The sequence below is a fragment of the Tamandua tetradactyla genome, chromosome 21, assembly GCF_023851605.1.
Source record: "Tamandua tetradactyla isolate mTamTet1 chromosome 21, mTamTet1.pri, whole genome shotgun sequence".
Taxonomy (NCBI): domain Eukaryota; kingdom Metazoa; phylum Chordata; class Mammalia; order Pilosa; family Myrmecophagidae; genus Tamandua; species Tamandua tetradactyla.
In genome coordinates this window covers 50,277,998-50,295,132 of record NC_135347.1, presented here as the reverse complement: position 1 = coordinate 50,295,132, position 17,135 = coordinate 50,277,998, and the positions used below count along the sequence as shown (strand labels likewise).

Here is a 17,135-nt window from a genome sequence, read left to right as displayed (position 1 = left end):
GCTCCACCGCGACACAGTCCCGGCGGGTCACTGCTATTTCCAGCCGACCTTTCCGGTGCAGAGTGGATGGCCCGAGGAGGGCTATTTTTAAGCAGGGACGTGACCTACAGGGCCTTCTGGGGGGCACGTCGGGCTGCCGCGGACCGGAGGGCCGGTGAGGCGGTCGGCTCGAGCGAGCCCACCCTGGCGGGGCCCGGGGCGGCTACCGTTCCTGGGTCCAGACCCCAGCAGCGAGGTGCCAGCTGCTGACCAGAGAGCGCTCCGGCTGCTTCCCGCCTCCGGGTCCTGAGCTGGGGGGGGCGGTGGGAGGGGGCCCCGAGCTGGGGGGGGGCCCGAGCTGGCGGGGGGGGCGGTGGGAGGGGGCCCCAAGCTGGGGGGGGGGGGCGGTGGGAGGGGGCCCTGAGCTGCAGGGTCGGTCTCCAGAGCAGGCGCCCTAAGTGGGGCCCCGGCACGGCGCTCCCAGAGAAGAGAGAAGCCAATTCGCTCGCTGGTGGCCCGCCCACCCCCAGGCCGGCCCCGCGGGGCTCGGACGCCCTCCAGCCCCTCGGCGGGCCCCGGAAGCCCGCGCAGAGCCCGGCAGAGGCAGCCCCAGCCCCAGGCCTGGCGCGCCCGGCCCCTCCTCCGCTGGGGGAGGGGAGCGTCTCACAGGCCGCAGGGGCCCGGCGCCCACGGGCCGCGGAGTCCCCGGCGGCTCTTCCAAGGGCACAGCGGGGGCAGCCGGAGCGCCTCGCGGTCGGCCCGGGATTGGCCGAGCGGCCCCGCGGCCCCGCCCCGCCCGGAGCCTTTTCCCCGCGGCCGGCGCCCGCCGGGTGGCGCTTCTCGGCTGGCTGGCTGCGCGGTGCGACGCGACGCGGACGCTCCGGTGCAAGGTCAGTGCGCCCCCGAGACGGGCTTTCTTCCCGGGGAGCCGGCGCCCCCCGGCCGCCGGCTGGCACCCGCGGGAGACCCGGCGCGGCGCTCGCCGCCCGTGGCATGAGGGAGGAGTCGGGCCGAAGCCCGCGGGGGTCGCCGCGCCCGGGCCCCCCGGGGACGCGCTGCCGAAGCCGTCTCGGCTCCCCCCCCCGCTCGTCGCACCTCTGCTTGGGATAGTGAGTCGGGCACTTTTCTAGTGGGCAAAAAGAACGTAAATGCCAGTGAATTGGGGGCAACCTTTACCTCCAGATTTCTTTTCCTTGTGATGCACTGAGATTGATCTTTTTTTTTGCTGGGAGTGTTCCCCTTCGGCCGCATCAGAAGTGGTGCGAATCAGTGCGCTGGGATGCGCGAACTGAAGAAATTGAGGCTTTAGAAGGAGCTAATTACTAATTGGCTCAGTAACTTGGCCCAGTTTAAACTGGCTAATTGTGCTGCTAGAAATTCAGTTTTGAAATCACTAAATCATGAATAACGAAGTAACCATTCCTGCCACCCGATCCCACCCACGGAAGGTAAAAAGCCACAGAAGTGGCCTAGATGTGTTTCTTCTCTGACAAAGGTCTCTTTGCTCTGTTGGTAGGTGGTCTCGCAGGGGACTACTGTCAGCTCGGTCCTTGCCCCTTGAGTTTCACAATCTGGGGCGGGTGGCGTCTTTGCCTTGCAAGACTGACTGGTGTAGAGAGTGACATTTGCCAGAACAATGCCCAACTGCTCTCTGCAGTGCTGCCCTTTAGACCTTCATGCATCCTTTGTCTTGGCTCTACAACTGTCCTTGGGACCAGCTGGAATCACATGAGCTGTCAGTTAGTGGCCTTTTGAAAAGGCTGTGGTGGGTAAACGGGCGTACTATTTCCAGAAGTGTCACTTTGCGTGTCTGCAGCTCTTGCACGTCCTCTCATTTCTGAACTAGTGCCCTTGGTCTGTTCTCCATTGGAAAAGAACACGTCCACCACCAGAACTTGACAAGAGGGCTTCCTGACCGGGCAGGCCCTTACAGGATTTGGCTGGTGGGGGGCTGTTTGAGCATTCACTCCCTTTTCTGCATTTATAGGTCCCTTTTCCAAAGCCTCCCACCTTCAGAATTGATCACTTCTGTGGAATAAAGCACTGTTCCAACAAAGCTACCTATAAAAAGCACAGAAGTACCACATTCGCCCCATGAGCAGCTTTCTGATCAGATCACATCTGTAGAGATTAGTCTGCTTGACCTCTGCGGGTAGCTGGGAAAGGACCAGGAAACTGGTTGGGGATGGGGAGATAAAGAATGGGGAGTCCTGGGTTTCAGAGGCAAGAGGAGTCTGATTTTGAGACAGTTTTACCCACTGCTTTGGGGCGCCCATCTTTGCCACAGCCTGCAGGGGGGGCCCATTTCTCTTCCCAGAGGGGATCATGTGGAACCTGTGTAGTGCTTTCTGGGAGCTCCTGCCATGAGCCAGGAAGCTGGCAGGGACCAAGCTCCGAGGTGGCCGTGGAGGTCAGACCCGCCCTGCATGAAAAGCCACAGAGAACACTTCCCCTGGGCAACTTGTGACAATTCAAAGGACAGAGCGTGCCCAGAAAAGTTCTGTTTTCTCGAAAACAACTTATCCTTAAGAGACTTGTCTGAAAAAAGCTCTGTCTTCAAAAAGAAGGGTTGTGACAGGTCTGTTTTACAGGAAGGAATTTCAACCATCTCCTGCCTGTGAGTTTTTACTCACTGAACGGGATACCCACTAAGGTCGACTGTGTGCCCAGGGACCAACTTGAACCCTTTGGTCTCTTAGATGTGGGAAAAGACATTTTTTTGCTGCTGGTCTAGGAGATGCCATCCTGGGAATTTGTTCAGAGCTAGTCTGTGGAGCTAGTCCAGCCCCAAGGACGTCCCTTGTTTGCAGTGACTGTCCCTGGATAGAAAGTTGACATGCAGTCCTCCTCCCCCTGCCCCTCCAGCTGCTCCTGAGCCCCAAGGCCCAGACATACAGACATTTTATTCTGCTGGACCGGAAATAACTCTGAGTCAGCAGAAGGTCACACGTGGCGTCTCCATCCAGCATCTACAGGATGACCAGGCAGCTCAGAATCAAGGCAATGATAGAACCTCAGGCTTCCGTGTCCAGGATGTTGCAGACCAGACAAAAGCCGTAGACCAGGACCCAGACTCCCAGCACACCTGCCTGGGACTGAGCTATATGGCCGTTGAGCACTCTAAACAGCTTATTGTTTTAGTGAAGAGGACAAATGTAGGAGTAAAGACATTTTGCTCTGCCAGGTTGTTTTCCTCAACCCATCCAGAAGGTTCTCTGGTTTGGGAGCCCAGGAAATCTGCCCAAATTTAGCCTGATGCTATACACAATGCTTTTCAAATTAGGTGCTACAGGTTTTATGGAGTGAGGGCTGGAGAAAGGTCTCTCTCCTTACTCCAACACAATCTCTATTTCTATATAAAAGAGGGGAGAGAGGGAAGGAGGAAAGGAGGAGGAGAGAGAAAGAAGCCCATGCCCCCTGTCTTAGAGGAAGCCAGGCTGCCCAGCACCCCTGCACACCCGGGCAGGCATGTGCCCCAGGCATGCCCAGGGACCTAGCATCAGAGTAGAGTGGGCAGAGGTGTCCCTGGCATCTGGGACACTTCAGCAGAAGCCCAAGGTCAGGGGAGAAGAACAGGTTCATAATATTCTGGGACTCTGGGGGAGTCACATGTTCTGAGGTGGCAATCCCGTGCCTCGGTACTGCTGTGGTAAAGGCTTTCTCTGGCCTTGGGGGTTTAACCAAGTGGAGTGATTGGTGACCGCCCCCCAGGCCTGTGAGCTGGTTTTGCTCCCGTGGCTGTGGGTGCAGGCTGTTATGTGAGGTTTAGTCCACGAGGAACTGGAATCCAGGGCCAAAGATGAACCTGGGTTCATATCCCAACTCCTCCAAGGTGCCACGTCCTGGAACAGGTCACTTAACTTCTCTTGAGCCTCGGGTTCTCCATTCACAAAGTAATGCGTACTTTGCAGGACTGTTGAAAAGACTGAAGGGGCAGAGATGGGGCAGTGCAGAACCTGCCTGGTGACACCTGTAGGTGGGGGTCATCACTGGAAGTGGAATTCGAAGGGAGGCTCTGGTCTGGCCTCCTGAGGGCTTCAAGTTCTGCCTAGAAGAACCTGGGAGCCCAGCGTGTTAAATCCATTTTGGGGACACAATGTTGGTTTTGTTGGTTTTCAGAGGAAGATCAGTGGATCCGAAAGTAAGCGCTAGGGACCTCCTGGACTGAAATCTTGTCCTCAGAGATGTGACAAAATGCAATTAAATGAAACACTTTAAATGCTAAAAATGTAAGCAGAAAATGAAGAAACATGCAGAGAGGGGGCAGAGCAGCGTGACTGCACGCATTAGGCCCTGCTTTGGGGAGGGAGTGATGACTGTCCCACAGCCTTCAGGTTCCTGAGAAGGAAGGGACAACGTTCAATGCCTACGGCAGGCAAACCTCTTACTCCTCTTCGCGTGGGAAGAGGCCTCATCGTCCCCACTGCATAGAAGAGGGCACAGCCGAGGCTCAGGCTGAGAACACGAGGCGTCAGCAAGTCCAGCTGGGCTTGGAGTTGCCCGTGAAGCTTTTTCACAGGGCACCTGTGTGTGCCCCACTTTGGCAGATACTCATTCAAAAGGTGGAGCCTAGAAATTTGTCTTTTTTAACACATTTTCCAGTTAATGCTTTTTGTTTTTTTTTATTTTTTTATTTTTTAATCATAAAAGTAACATGCATATTTTAACAAGTGATGATACAGATTTCTATTAAGACAAAATAATGTACTTCCTCCAAGTCCATTGTTCTTAAGTATCCTCTTTAGTAGTTTGCTGAATAAACTTTAAGACTTTTCTTTATGTTCGTTCAAATATATGCAACTACATGCTAACATACATATACATATATCTGTCTGTACAAAATTGGAACCAATCATATGCATTACTGTGCAAGTTTTTTCCCCCTTTTAGTCCAAGTGTATGTCCTACAGATTCACTCAGGTCAACAGAGGCCTCTTTATTTAACTCATTCTTTAATAGCTGCAGAATATCCGTTGTCCGAATGCCCCATACTTAATGCAATCATTCTCCCTCTGATGGACAATTTATTTCCAGTTGTTTTCAGACTCAAACTGTGCTGCGAGTAACCTCTCTCCTTATATACCAACAGCTTTATTTCCGCAAAATGTATTTCCAGGAGTGTAGTGCTGGACCAGGGAGCGTGCACATGTTTTAATTTAGTAGCTGTCTCCTGCTCCACTACCCTAAGTGATTGTAGCAGTAATCAGTTCAGCCCAGGTGATTCTGCTCACAGGTAGTGGAGGGTGCTGGGCCCTGGTAGCTGCGGAGCTTTACTCCTCTTCAGCTGCCTCACTGAGGCCCCCGGGATTCTGCTTTTCCCACCGCCTGCTTCAGGGTAACATGCCCAGCAGTACTCAGCTGGAACCTTTCGGGACTGAAAGACGGCCCCACTTGCCTCCAGCACGCATCTCTATTTAACTGTCTTTCTACGGATAGTCCCTGACTGGGAGCAGCCACAAGTAACTTGTCTAGTGGCAAAGCTCCTGCTCCCAGCTCTGGGAGCCCTGGGGCGGGCACCAGGCCTGAGAAGTTCCTGGGGCGGGGGGTGGAGCGAGCAGGCGCGAGGCTGGAGGAGGGAAGGTGCCCTGGAGCTAGCAGAGGCCAGAGGGGAAGAACTAGAGCTGCCAGTAGGGGCTCGTGTCCCTAGAGGACCAGGTGACCCCTGCTTGGCTGAGAGTCATGGTGTGGCCCAGAGGAGACCTGTGTCCTCAGCGGAGAGGTGGGTCAGAGAAAAGGCTCCATCTTGGCTGAGCAGACTCAGGAAGGCACTCGGCAGCCTCATCCAGGAAGCAGCTTGATTAGGGGGCTGGGCAGAGGGGTCCCACACTGAAGGGTCCCAGATGTGGCTGAGGAAGGCTCTGCGAGCATCCTGCCCAGAGGAAGGCTCTGCCAGGATCCTGCCCCAGGCTTCCCAGGTCCGTAGGGAGCACTTTTAATGCCCTCAGGCAGCAGTTGTCCATCTGTCCAAAAGGTCAAGGGCGTCTCAGATCCCTTATGGTGGATACAGTTGTACCTGCTATTGGACTGTTTGCTGGAGTGAAGGGAGAACGTTCCAAAACATTCTTCTGGACAGCAGCTGCCTCTCAAAAAGTAGTACAAAGTGATAGTAACCATTACTAGTACATGTTTCCCTCTTAATAAGTCCTGAGTACTGTTCTGTATATTCTACATCGATTATCTCTTTTAATCCTCAAAAAATATACTTTTTTTTTTTTCACTTTATATTTGAGGAAACAGAGACTGGGAAAGGGGACATTTTCTTGAGGCAGCCGAGCATCGTCAGAGGCAAAGCTGGATTGAAACCCAGGCCTTCTGGCCCCAGAGCCTCTGTTCATAGTGTTACCCCTGTGTCTGTCAGGGAGTGAGCTCCCTGTCACTGCTGGAATTCAAGTACCCAGGTGGGATACCATGAGGGGATTTAGAAACAGGGCAGATAGCTAAACAATTACCAGCTTTTCTAGTCCAGACCTCTCTCAGGAGAGAATTATCACACTGAAAAGACATTTCCTCTGGACTACCTCCTGAGTGTCCCCAATTCAACCTGAACACCCTGTTCTTATCTCTCCCCCACACCTGCTCCCAGGAGTCCCAGCCACAGGACATGGCTCTTTGAGGGGCCAGACATTCAAGCCTGAAACCAGGTCATCTTCCAAGACTCCTCCACGGCCCTCATACCCACAAGCGCCCTGAACCCACACCGCAGTATCTCGGGAATTCTTCAAAGTCTCTCCATGAATCCTGTGCCACTTCTATGGCTCAATCTCTGAAAATCTCCTGCCTGGAATATTCCAATTCATTTGAGCCTGGTTTCCCTGCATTTCACCTACTCATCAAATTAGCAATATTAGCAAGAACTTCTAATATTTATCACCTGCTCCCTGTATATTGGGATTTGAACTAATCATTCATTTAATCCTCGCAAAACCCTTATGGATAGGTACTATTATTAGACCTATTTTATAGGTGATGAAATTGAGTGGTACTTCTCGAACTTTCTATGGCAGAGGGCCATTTTAATATCTAATCCATAACAGAGTCATACATTTGTAAAATATAATAAAGCTCAATTACTAGAAAAATCAAATCAAATAGAGTCAAAATACAAGCTCAATTTTTAAAAATTAGATGAGCAGACATAAAATTACTCTATCAAATTACTATAAATGTTCCAAACTTTTAATCTCATTTTCTATACTTAGCTCATCAGGGGCAGGTAACAGTCTACAGACCGCACTTTGGCAGCACTGGTTTGGAATGGACAGTCTTCCATAAATCTAGTAAAATCACTCCTCTGCTGTAATCCTGGTGTCGTTTTGCTCTGCCTCTGGAATTAAGTGCCACGTCTCACGGTGACTTTCTTCTAACCATGGCTACAACGCCTGTCTCTGCGATTCTCCTGCCTTTCACTTCTCTGGCTGCAACACTACCTCTCATGGCTCCCTGCCCTGCACATTCTGTTCCCTCTGCCTGGAATGGCCTCCCTCGTCTACCTGGTCAACTGGCATCCTCAGAGTTTTTGAAACAGTCACTTCTTCCAGCAAGACCTCCCTAATCCACCAGGGAGACTTGGGTCTCCTCTCTATTCTCTTTGCTCTCGTCATTCTGGATTTTAATGATCTGGTTTTGCAATGACCAGTCTCCTCATCAGACAGTGAGCTCCTGGAGGGTAACCCCCGTATCAGCCACAGGGATTGATCCCCTAATATTTTTCTGGATGGGTGGATGGATGAATGGATAGATGGACGGATGAATGGATAAATGAGAATCAAGACTTGGCTCCTGGGCTGTACTGGCCTCTGCTGAGTGCTGGGCGTTCACAGGCCATCAGGCTCTGTCCCATCCACATCAGATCCTGGGCTCTAGAATTAGTCAGAGTTGTTCTGAATCATGGGATTTTCCCTAAGATATTTGGGGATGAGCAAGCATGACAATTCTCAGCAGATTCCGTCCCAGTTTAATGCAACTCTCCAAATTTCAAGAGAATTATCTTATTTAGAGTCCCTCCTGAGTCAAATTTGGATTAGTGATAGTGGCCCAAGATGCTGTGCCCCTCTCCTCGGCAGAGGCATGGAGTGGGTTGCAGGGGCATTTAGCTCTTCCTTCCTCTCTTCCTTTCTGCACTGTCCGAGGGCAGCAACCATCACCCACCTGGAAAATGCCCAGAAAGCAGCTGTCCCAAGACAAGCAATGCACACAGGCAGCCCTTGGCTTCCGTGAGGGCACATGGGTGTGTGGTATCTACTCATCGTTTCCCCTCAGATCCTTCACATCTGGGGGGCCTAGAATGAGTCCCAGGGCAGATGTAGTTGAGTGTTCGGATCCCACGCCAGAGCATGCTTTCAGAGGGCACCCATGGGGCGCCTACCCCAGGACTTCTGGGCGCCCCGGAGTAGGTTCTGGTTGAGAGCCTGGAGGCTATGGACAGACAGCTGATCTTGAATCCCAGCATTTGCACTCACAAAATGGGTGATCTCCAGCAAGTTATTTAACCTTTCTCTACCCCCATTTGCTCTCTTTAAAGTGGGATAATAGGAGTGTGTACCACGTGGGTCTGTTGTGAGAAGTAAAGGGGTTTCTGCCATAAAATGGCACATAGTAAATGCTACGCAAGTGTTCTCCATTACACATGTCTGTCTCCTCTCAGACAACGAACTCCAAAAGCTGCCCTATAATAGGCACTTAAATATTTATCAAAGAATAAGTTTTAAATGGCCTATCTTCTGATATGTGCAGAGACATGGATGGACCTTGGAGACATCATGTTAAGTGAAATAAGCCAGATGCAAAAGGACAAAAATTGTATGCTTGATCTCACTGATTTGGGATAATGAGAGTAAGCAAACTCATAGAGTCAGGATCTAGAAAACAGGTTAACAGGGGATGGGGTGGAGGTAGGGAATAGGGAGTTAAGGCTTAAATTATAAAGTATCCGTAATTGGGGTGATGGGAAGTTTGGGTACTGAATGAGGGTGATGGTTGTCCAACATTACGAACATGAGATATTTGAATGTAGTTAAGGGGGGGGGAATTCTAGGTTGTATATATGATACTAGAATAACAATTTTTTAAAAAATCCATGGAACTGTACAACACAGTTAACCCTAAGTTAAACCATGGACTATAGTTAATAGTATGATTTTTAAAATGTGCTTTCATCAATTGTGACAAATATACCTCACCAATGCAAGGTGTTAATTATAGGGTCGTATATGGAAATCCTGCATTTTTTTGATTGTTCTGTAAACCCACAATTTCTCTAATATAGGTAAATAAATAAGTAATAAAAATGAATCTTTTGTTAAAAAAACTTAAAGCCTATCTTGGCCCTCTCATCTTTCCCTCTCCCCTCCCCCACCATCACTGCCTAGCATGGCTTCTCTCCATCTGAAAGGTGTGTCATTCAGTGTTTGACCTTCACCCAGCCCCACCCACAGGCTCTGGAAGTCTCTGGTGACCTGTGGCCATCTGCAGGAAGCCCCGGGGGCACTCCCTCTGGCTGCAGTTCCCCTGGTGTTGGCCCAGAGTGGCGCCTGTGTGATGGTTGGCGATTTAGCCCCATAATTTTCCCTCATCCCTGTGGAAACTGCTTAGAGAAAGTATTGATATCCCAGAGAGGCCACAAAGGGCTAGAGCTTTCTGGAAGCTCATTCCTTGAGAGATCAGGGGGTCAATGTCATCCAAACATACTGTAATACTGTTTATTGTAAGACCTTAAATGAAGAAAATAGGATCTTCATTTAAGTGAGTGCCTGGGATAAACCTGATGTTCAATGATTTCCCTTCAGCTGGGTGACGTTGGGCTGTTGCTTAACCTCTCTGTTTTCAAGTTCCCTCACCTGACATGGTAGACTCTATTGGCTTCTTGAAGTTGTTGTGGGGGATTAAATACAAAAGTGCCTGACCCTTGAAAATACTGTACTCTCTAAATTCCCCCCCCCCGTCCCCTCAAATTAAGATACAAAAGAATGCTTGAGGGATTCCAGTTGCCCGACAATGAAATGGTTCCTCTAGGAAGTGGTGAGATCCCAGAACTGGTGATATCTAAAGAGAGCTTTGGGGAAAAGATTTCTGCATTTAAACTGAGCTAAATGACCTTGAAAGTCCTTTCAACTCTTAAGTTCTTCTGACTGTCCCGTCACTCACTTCACTGGCATTTGCTGAGAACCTGTGCTGGCCATTGGGCTTATGACCCAGAGCCACCTTCACAGAGGCTTGTCTCTTATTCTTTGAGATGTAGGATCAGTTCAGAATGATTGTCCACCCGTGGACAGTGAGTTCCTGACAGTGTCCTCCCTGGCACATGGTAGCAGGGTGGGGAGTGCAGGTGGAGGTCTTCTAAGGAAGCAGTGAGGAGGTCTTCCTGATTCTTCCTTTCCACTCACCTGCTCAGTCTGAGAAGGATCCCTAAAGGAAGCTGTGCACATTTATTTGCTGGGCGCTGTGCTGGGAGGCTTCCCTCTGTCAGCTGAGGGGTGGCCTTTGCTGGATCACCAGTGAAAATCCCAGAGGATGGCCCTGGGCCATGGGGGCTTCCAGGGGTCAGACAGCCTGGCACGGCTGAGAGGGTAGGAGCCTGCCCTGGGCCAGCCCTGGCTCCTGAGCACCTTGCAGAGACCTACTGCAAACCAAAGCTGCCAACCTCTCTTGGTTGATTTTATTGACAGGATTTTGAAATCAGTGGTTGAAAGGCATGCATGTCATGTAATATAAGTAGATTTTTCTTAAGTTTTGATCCAGCAAGCTATCTCACAAACGTGATTCTAAATTGGCTTGGATAGTAGGACTAGGAACGTGGGAGCAGGTTAAAAGTTGAGAAATGCTCGGTGTAAAGGAGCCAGGCCAGAGGGGGATGGTGTCTCTCAGCCACAGGAAAAGGATGAGCTTGCTTACATCTGCATGCATTGTGGGGAAAGGGGATACATGGGAGGCTGGTAAGATCCCCTCCTCTGGAAATCAAAGCTCTGCCCATACATAATTACATGAAATCAGGGGAGAAATACTTGTTGAGCAGCTGTGATGTGCAAGGAATTGGGCAAAAGTTCCTGTCCTCAAAGAATTCACCCATCAGCTGGAAAGGCAATAGAGACAGCAAGAAGTTCATTTACACTACAGGAGATACCTGGCATTTCAGTTCACCAGCAGATGTCGAAAAACTGTGCAGCACAAATGCAAATGCGTGAGCAGCCAGTGAGTGATTTTTTTTTTAAATGATTTAAGAACAGTAAGCAATTTTTTTTTAATTTCAAAGTTTGGTTATTTTAATGCAATTTCATTGTTCAAGGTAGTATAGGTATGTTAAGTGGTTCATTTTCATCATTTTTTTTTATTGCTCCTAAAGTCGATGAGTTTGCTGGACAGTTCTGGTCTTGAAAAAGACCATGAAAAAAAGCCATCACCATGGGCTAGAAGAGAACAGGAGAGTCTGTAGAGACTGAGGTGCCAAGCTGTGACCCCGTCAGGCAGGGAAAGATGGGTATCAGAGTCAAATTGGAGAGGCAGTAAGAAGCAAGAAACAGTGACACTTTTACTAAAACAAATTAGTATGATTTATTGTATTAGTACAAAAGTACAGACAGCAAATCGATATTGTTATATATATATAATATTGGCATACCCACACATATAAGCATTATTTTTCAAACTGATTCCGTGCAGGACTCCAAAGCATTGATCTGAAGGTCAGGTTGACCACTGAGTCCTGCTGTGTGGGTGCCCCATGACAGTCCTGGTACATGTGTGTGCACACATGTGCCTGTGTGGACTTTCACAAAAGTCCTGATGAGTTTATTTAGTTGATATTTGCCTCTTTCTCCAAACACAGATCAAAGGAAATGTCCCCCTTTGTCTCATCTCATGCTCTGACTGGGCTGGGGAGGGATGAGGCAGGTCGAATGGACCATCAGCTGCTGGTTATGAAGTTTTCTGCAAGCCCTCCGCAGCACGGGCCGGACATGCCATTTTTCATTAACAGAAGTCACAAAGGAAATGAGACAAAATGAATGAGGGTAATGCATCGTGACTCACCAAATCACAAGAGATTGCCGGCCGTGATTGCCCGCCTCAGATGATTAACATTACCTGCCACTCGGGCCAAGTCTTGGCGCCCATGAGCACATCAGCAGTGTGAGCCTTTCTACCTGCCTGCCCTGCCTGCCCTGCCTGTCCAGGTGCACATGGCATGATGCTGCTGAAGGTCCTGGCCTGGCTGTAAGACAAAATGGAATCAGTACAGATGCCATCAGCCCAGGATTCCCAGAGAGCAATCTGAATTCACGACTGCACAAAGCTGGAAACTCTGCACTGCACACACTACACACTCTACAGTCACACCAGGCAACTCTACCTTGGGTTATGCCCAAAGGAATTTGCATTTTGAGTTCAGAAGAATTTCGGAAAAGAAAGTCTGTCTTATCTGGAATGGACTTGTGCACTGTAGCAGACACCCAAAGGGTGCTGAGTCTGCTGAGGCCCCAGTTTAGTTTCTCAGTAACCTGCCCTGGAACATTCTCGTATCCTCTCTCCTTCTACTCATCAGGTTCTCCTAACCCTAGAAAACAACTCAGCATGAAGGCATGTATCTGAAAGGTGTTACTTCTTCACAGTGCTACGTAGGAGAAGAAACAGATCACGTGATTCTTCACGTAAATATGCCTTTGTGTGACTTTGCATCTCATTTCATGGAAACCTGGCTGCTAAAACAAATGCCATACAATGGGTTGGCTTCAACAGCAGGAATTTAGTGGCTTACAGTTTTGAGGATCGGAGAAGTCCAATACTGAGGCATCAGCAAGGTGATGCTTTCTCCCCAAAAACTGCAGCATTCTAGGGCTGGCTGCCAATGACCCTTGGTCCTTGGCCTTTCTTAAGGGAATGCACATGGGACTCTCTTCTCCTTTCTCTTCTGGTTTTTGTGGACCCTCGGCTTCTTCCCATGGCTTTCTCTCCAAATCTCCTTTGCTTATAAGTATGGCATTCATATTGGATTAGGCCCACCCTCATTCAATTTGAGCACACTTTAACTAATAACATCTTCTAAGTCCTACTTACAAATGAGTTCATACCCACTGGACCAAGAGGTGAGACCTGAACATGCCTTTAGTGGGAGACATGAGTCAATCCCCAACACCTACCTACTGCCTTCCTCATCCCATCTCCCCACACTTTGGGGAAGCCTGTTACTATGTCCTTGCCGTGACTTCTACATTTGCCCACTGTGTGGCCATCAGGAAGGCTCACCGTTCTCTGGCTTTGGATCAAGGAGTCAAATGTCAGGACCTCTGACATCACTGGCCGATAGAGGTCCAAACAGCATGGTGCCAAGTCTGTCCTGTAAACTGCCCACGGGCTTTGGCCACCGGGACTAATTCAGGACCACTTGTCAAGACCCCGAAGAGGGAGGGAGAGGTGGTGTGAACCCATGTGATGTGAAGTCAGACAGATGTGCATTCAAATCCCATCTCTGTCACCCCTTAACAATGTGACCCTACACAAGACATTTAAATTTATGGAAGAGTGTCTGACTTAATCCATATTATGTATTGTGCCTGGCACATTCAGGTATGCAATGATTACCCATTACCCTTTCTCCTTTCCTTCTTCTGGTGAAAATACTACTTGTTGGGTAAAGACATAACTTGAAAGCCTGAGAGAACAGATACATCTGAGGTTCTCTGGGGTTGAAAGAGGACCTGAGAAGTGATTAGGTTGCAAGGCCACTGTGTTTACAGCAGTCTCTGTGGTGGTGCTGGACAGAAATGAGGCGCCCAAATGGCCAGACCTTAGCTCTGTGTCTTAGGAAGATACTGAAAGAACCCCAGAGACTACTAGGGATGGTAAAATTGAGGCACATCAGCTAGCCAGGGGGAGGAGTGGATCTGAGCCTGTGCTTAGATGGGCAGGCAGAGAGCCCCTGCAAGGCCGGAGCTCAGGGTAGAGCCTGACCGACAGCAGATGAGAACCAGGGACTGGAAAACTCAGATATACCTCTACCACCTGGTCCTAACAGATTGCACATACATTCTCCTTCATCATCCTCAAAGACATCACCTGGGTCTGGGCACCTCTTTCCTTACCAAGCCCACCTCTGACTTTCTAACAGGGCTCTCTGTCTTCACTCTTACCCACGCCCCTCTAAGCCATTCCCCACATGGCAGCCAGGGTGACCATCAGCTGACTCTTCTGCCTGCAAGCACGTCCATGATTCCTCTTTACTCGGGATGAATTCCAGACTCCTTCCCATCGTTTCAAGGCCCTGCATGACCTAGGTCCTGCCCATGTCGCCAGTCTTCTCTCAATTCACTGTCTCTTTCCTCGTGGTGCTCCAGCCCCACTGACCATCTTTCTGTTCTAGAACAAGTTCAGGTCTGCCCAGCTTTAAGGTTTTTGCACTTGCTGCTCTTTTTGCCTGACTAATCTATTTCAATGTAGGCATTGCCCCCAGGTTCTCTCTCATCTAACTGTTAACCATGAGCAAAAAGGGAAGCTGGATCCCCCAGCCAATTAGCTCCCAGGAGAAGCATTTGAGAAACAGAGGAGTGTGCTGTCTGGGAGATGAATGTGAGATGCCCCCACTATTTTGCAAACCCTTGTACCTGCAGGAGTGGGGCCCACAGTTGAGTGCCTGGCTGCTGAAGGTGTAATCCCAGGGAGAAATCTCACGGCTGCTCTGGCCCTTTATGCCCCTGCCCCTGTGATGTCTTAACAGAGAAGTTCTTAAGTCATGCTAATGCTTGGGGGTATGGAGGGAATTGAAAACATAAAATAGATTTGCAACTGAGCCTCAGATTTCTTTTTGCTCCGAACGTTTGTCCCAGTGGTTTCACAAAATATACTGACTTATAAAACCATCCTGTGTGGAAACTTGGCAAAGCCAAATACTGACTGCTTTGGTGGACCACAGATTACCTCTTATATACAGATGTCTTCTCAGCTTTACTCATTTATGCCGAATGTTACCGTTGGTGCCAATAGTAAAATGAGCCTCTTCTGAGCAGGGGTTTTAGCTGTAGCTAGGGCTTATATAATATTTGAGGCCTTGCCAGGTCTCAGGGAAATTTATAAAACAATGCAATATTATGCCTTTGCAGCTTTTCCAAGACTGATTTTAACATGCAATAGCGATTTAGTTTCATCATGAGGAAAAGATTTCATTGCAAGGCTGTTTCTGAGTTTTTGGGGACTGCAGAGCAGCAGTTCCCAGGATCACTAGCTTGTTTGGTGAGGCTCTTCTTTCTGTCTCACACCCAAGATTACTGATTGGGACTTTAATGGTGAAATTTAATATTTCTGTTTGCCTTGGTGCGAGAGAAACAGAGTCAGGGAAGCAGGACTCTTCGCTTCACCAAAACTTTGATTGAAATTTTTAAAAACCACAGCAAACTTTGAGTCCTGCTATTCTCTACAAGAAATAGAGGCAGGGAGTCTTAAAGAATTTCAGTTCCACAATTGCTTTGCTTGCTAGAACTAAAGCTCCCCCGGGATCATTGGCATGGATTGTGCAGCATTTGCTCAGTTACTGGGGTGGTGTCAAGACCCTTGGAAGTAAATTATTACTATTTCCAGAAACTGAAATATGGACATAGTGACATTCCAAACATTAATAGTTCGAGCCAGACACGCACACCTCAGATCATCACTCACAGGGGAGATGTCTAAAGACCACCTGTTGTCCCTGGAATGTACATGGAGACCACCCCTTCCCTTCCTCTCGACTGCCGCTTCCGATTTTTGTTCTCCGACTCTAATGCGAACACATAGTAGTGCTCAGGTAATTGAAGGAAAGAAAAATACAAGTCTAGACATCTGGATCGGCCTCAGAAACAAATTCAATTCCTGTTTAGCTTAGAGAGACCATCCCATGGCTTATTTTGTGACCTATACTGCCTAGAAAGAATTTAGGCAAAGCTTGTTTTGAATATGATGAGTTCTGTGGTAAATCTCAGCTTTGTCTCTGTGCTTAGGTAGCAGATTAGAGGGTGTAGAAGCAGATAGAACAGGGCCGAGTGATGGGTCAGCGTCATCTACTGTTTATGAGGGCCATGCAGAATAGGTGCAATTCCTTGAGGACCATCCCCTCCCCCCCATCAAGAAGGGGACTGATAATATCCCAGTGTCTGGTAGTGGGAAATGAAGTATATGTGATGAGATTAATGTTGGGCCATTACATGTCCTTAGAACAACTTTAAGAAATGGCCCATTTGTCTTGCCTATTTGTAATAATGCCTGCTGTCTTTAGGATTGAGAAACTTGTTTTTAGATATTAGCATAGAAGAGAGGCTATCACATAATCTGGTTACTTGGGTTAATATCTGAATACATCTTCCTAAATGCTTTCAAGGACTTTGGCTAATTTTTTTAGATGAGGCATTCAAGCTTCTCCCTTGTATTGCTAGAAATGATGGAATATAGAAACTTCCGGGTGGGGCTCCTGGGAGCAGGGAGTTGATGGACTGACCCCAGTTTCCAAACTTCAGTGGAGGAAGAAGATGGACCTCAGAAGGCTAGCGTAGAATTGTGTGAAGGGCCAGGCCAAGCTCATTATGGTCCACCTTATTAGAAGGAATTGATGCTCTCCTGGGTGGCCCAGGTTTTCAGCCATAGCCATATAAATCAATTAGCTCTTTGCAATCGCTCACTCCACGTAAGCTGAGAGCATCTTGCAGCAGTATCCTGTGAACCTTCTAAATGTTAAGGGGAAAATTCTATGCTCTGTTTGGACATCACAGGGAGAAAATAATGAGAGACTACTGATAGCTACCTGCTCTATTTTCCACTCAAAAATACATTTTATATAACTCCCTGCTAGATGATACCTGAGGGCTAATGGTCCATTTTGATCTTTGGGCAGTTGGAGACTCAGTGGTTATGTGTCCTGGAACATATCCTGATTTTCATACTTACATGTTTATTTTGATTTATGCCTGCTTTCTCCATTTTATCTGGTGTCATTTTCCTTCTTCCTAGAGTATATATTGATCTGTCCATATCTGAAATTGTCTATTTTATTATCATTTTTGAAAGATAATTTGATTTGGTCCCTTTTTAATTTGTTAAAGCTGATGGAATGCAATATACCAGAAACAGAATGGCTTTTTTAAAAGGGAATTTATTAAGTTGCAAGTTTACAGTTCTATGGCCATGAAAGTATCCAAATTAAG

The 17,135-nt window shown here is 48.6% G+C and overlaps 1 protein-coding gene across 1 annotated transcript in view; it reads left to right on the top strand.

The window, feature by feature from the left end:
- The first annotated feature begins 790 nt into the window (after positions 1-790).
- CKMT2 (creatine kinase, mitochondrial 2) overlaps positions 791-17,135 on the top strand; it is a 28,939-nt gene continuing 12,594 nt past the window's right edge. Inside the window, exon 1 of the mRNA XM_077139288.1 lies at positions 791-869. The gene's annotated coding sequence lies outside the window, so the exon portion shown is untranslated. The remainder of the gene's footprint in view (positions 870-17,135) is intronic.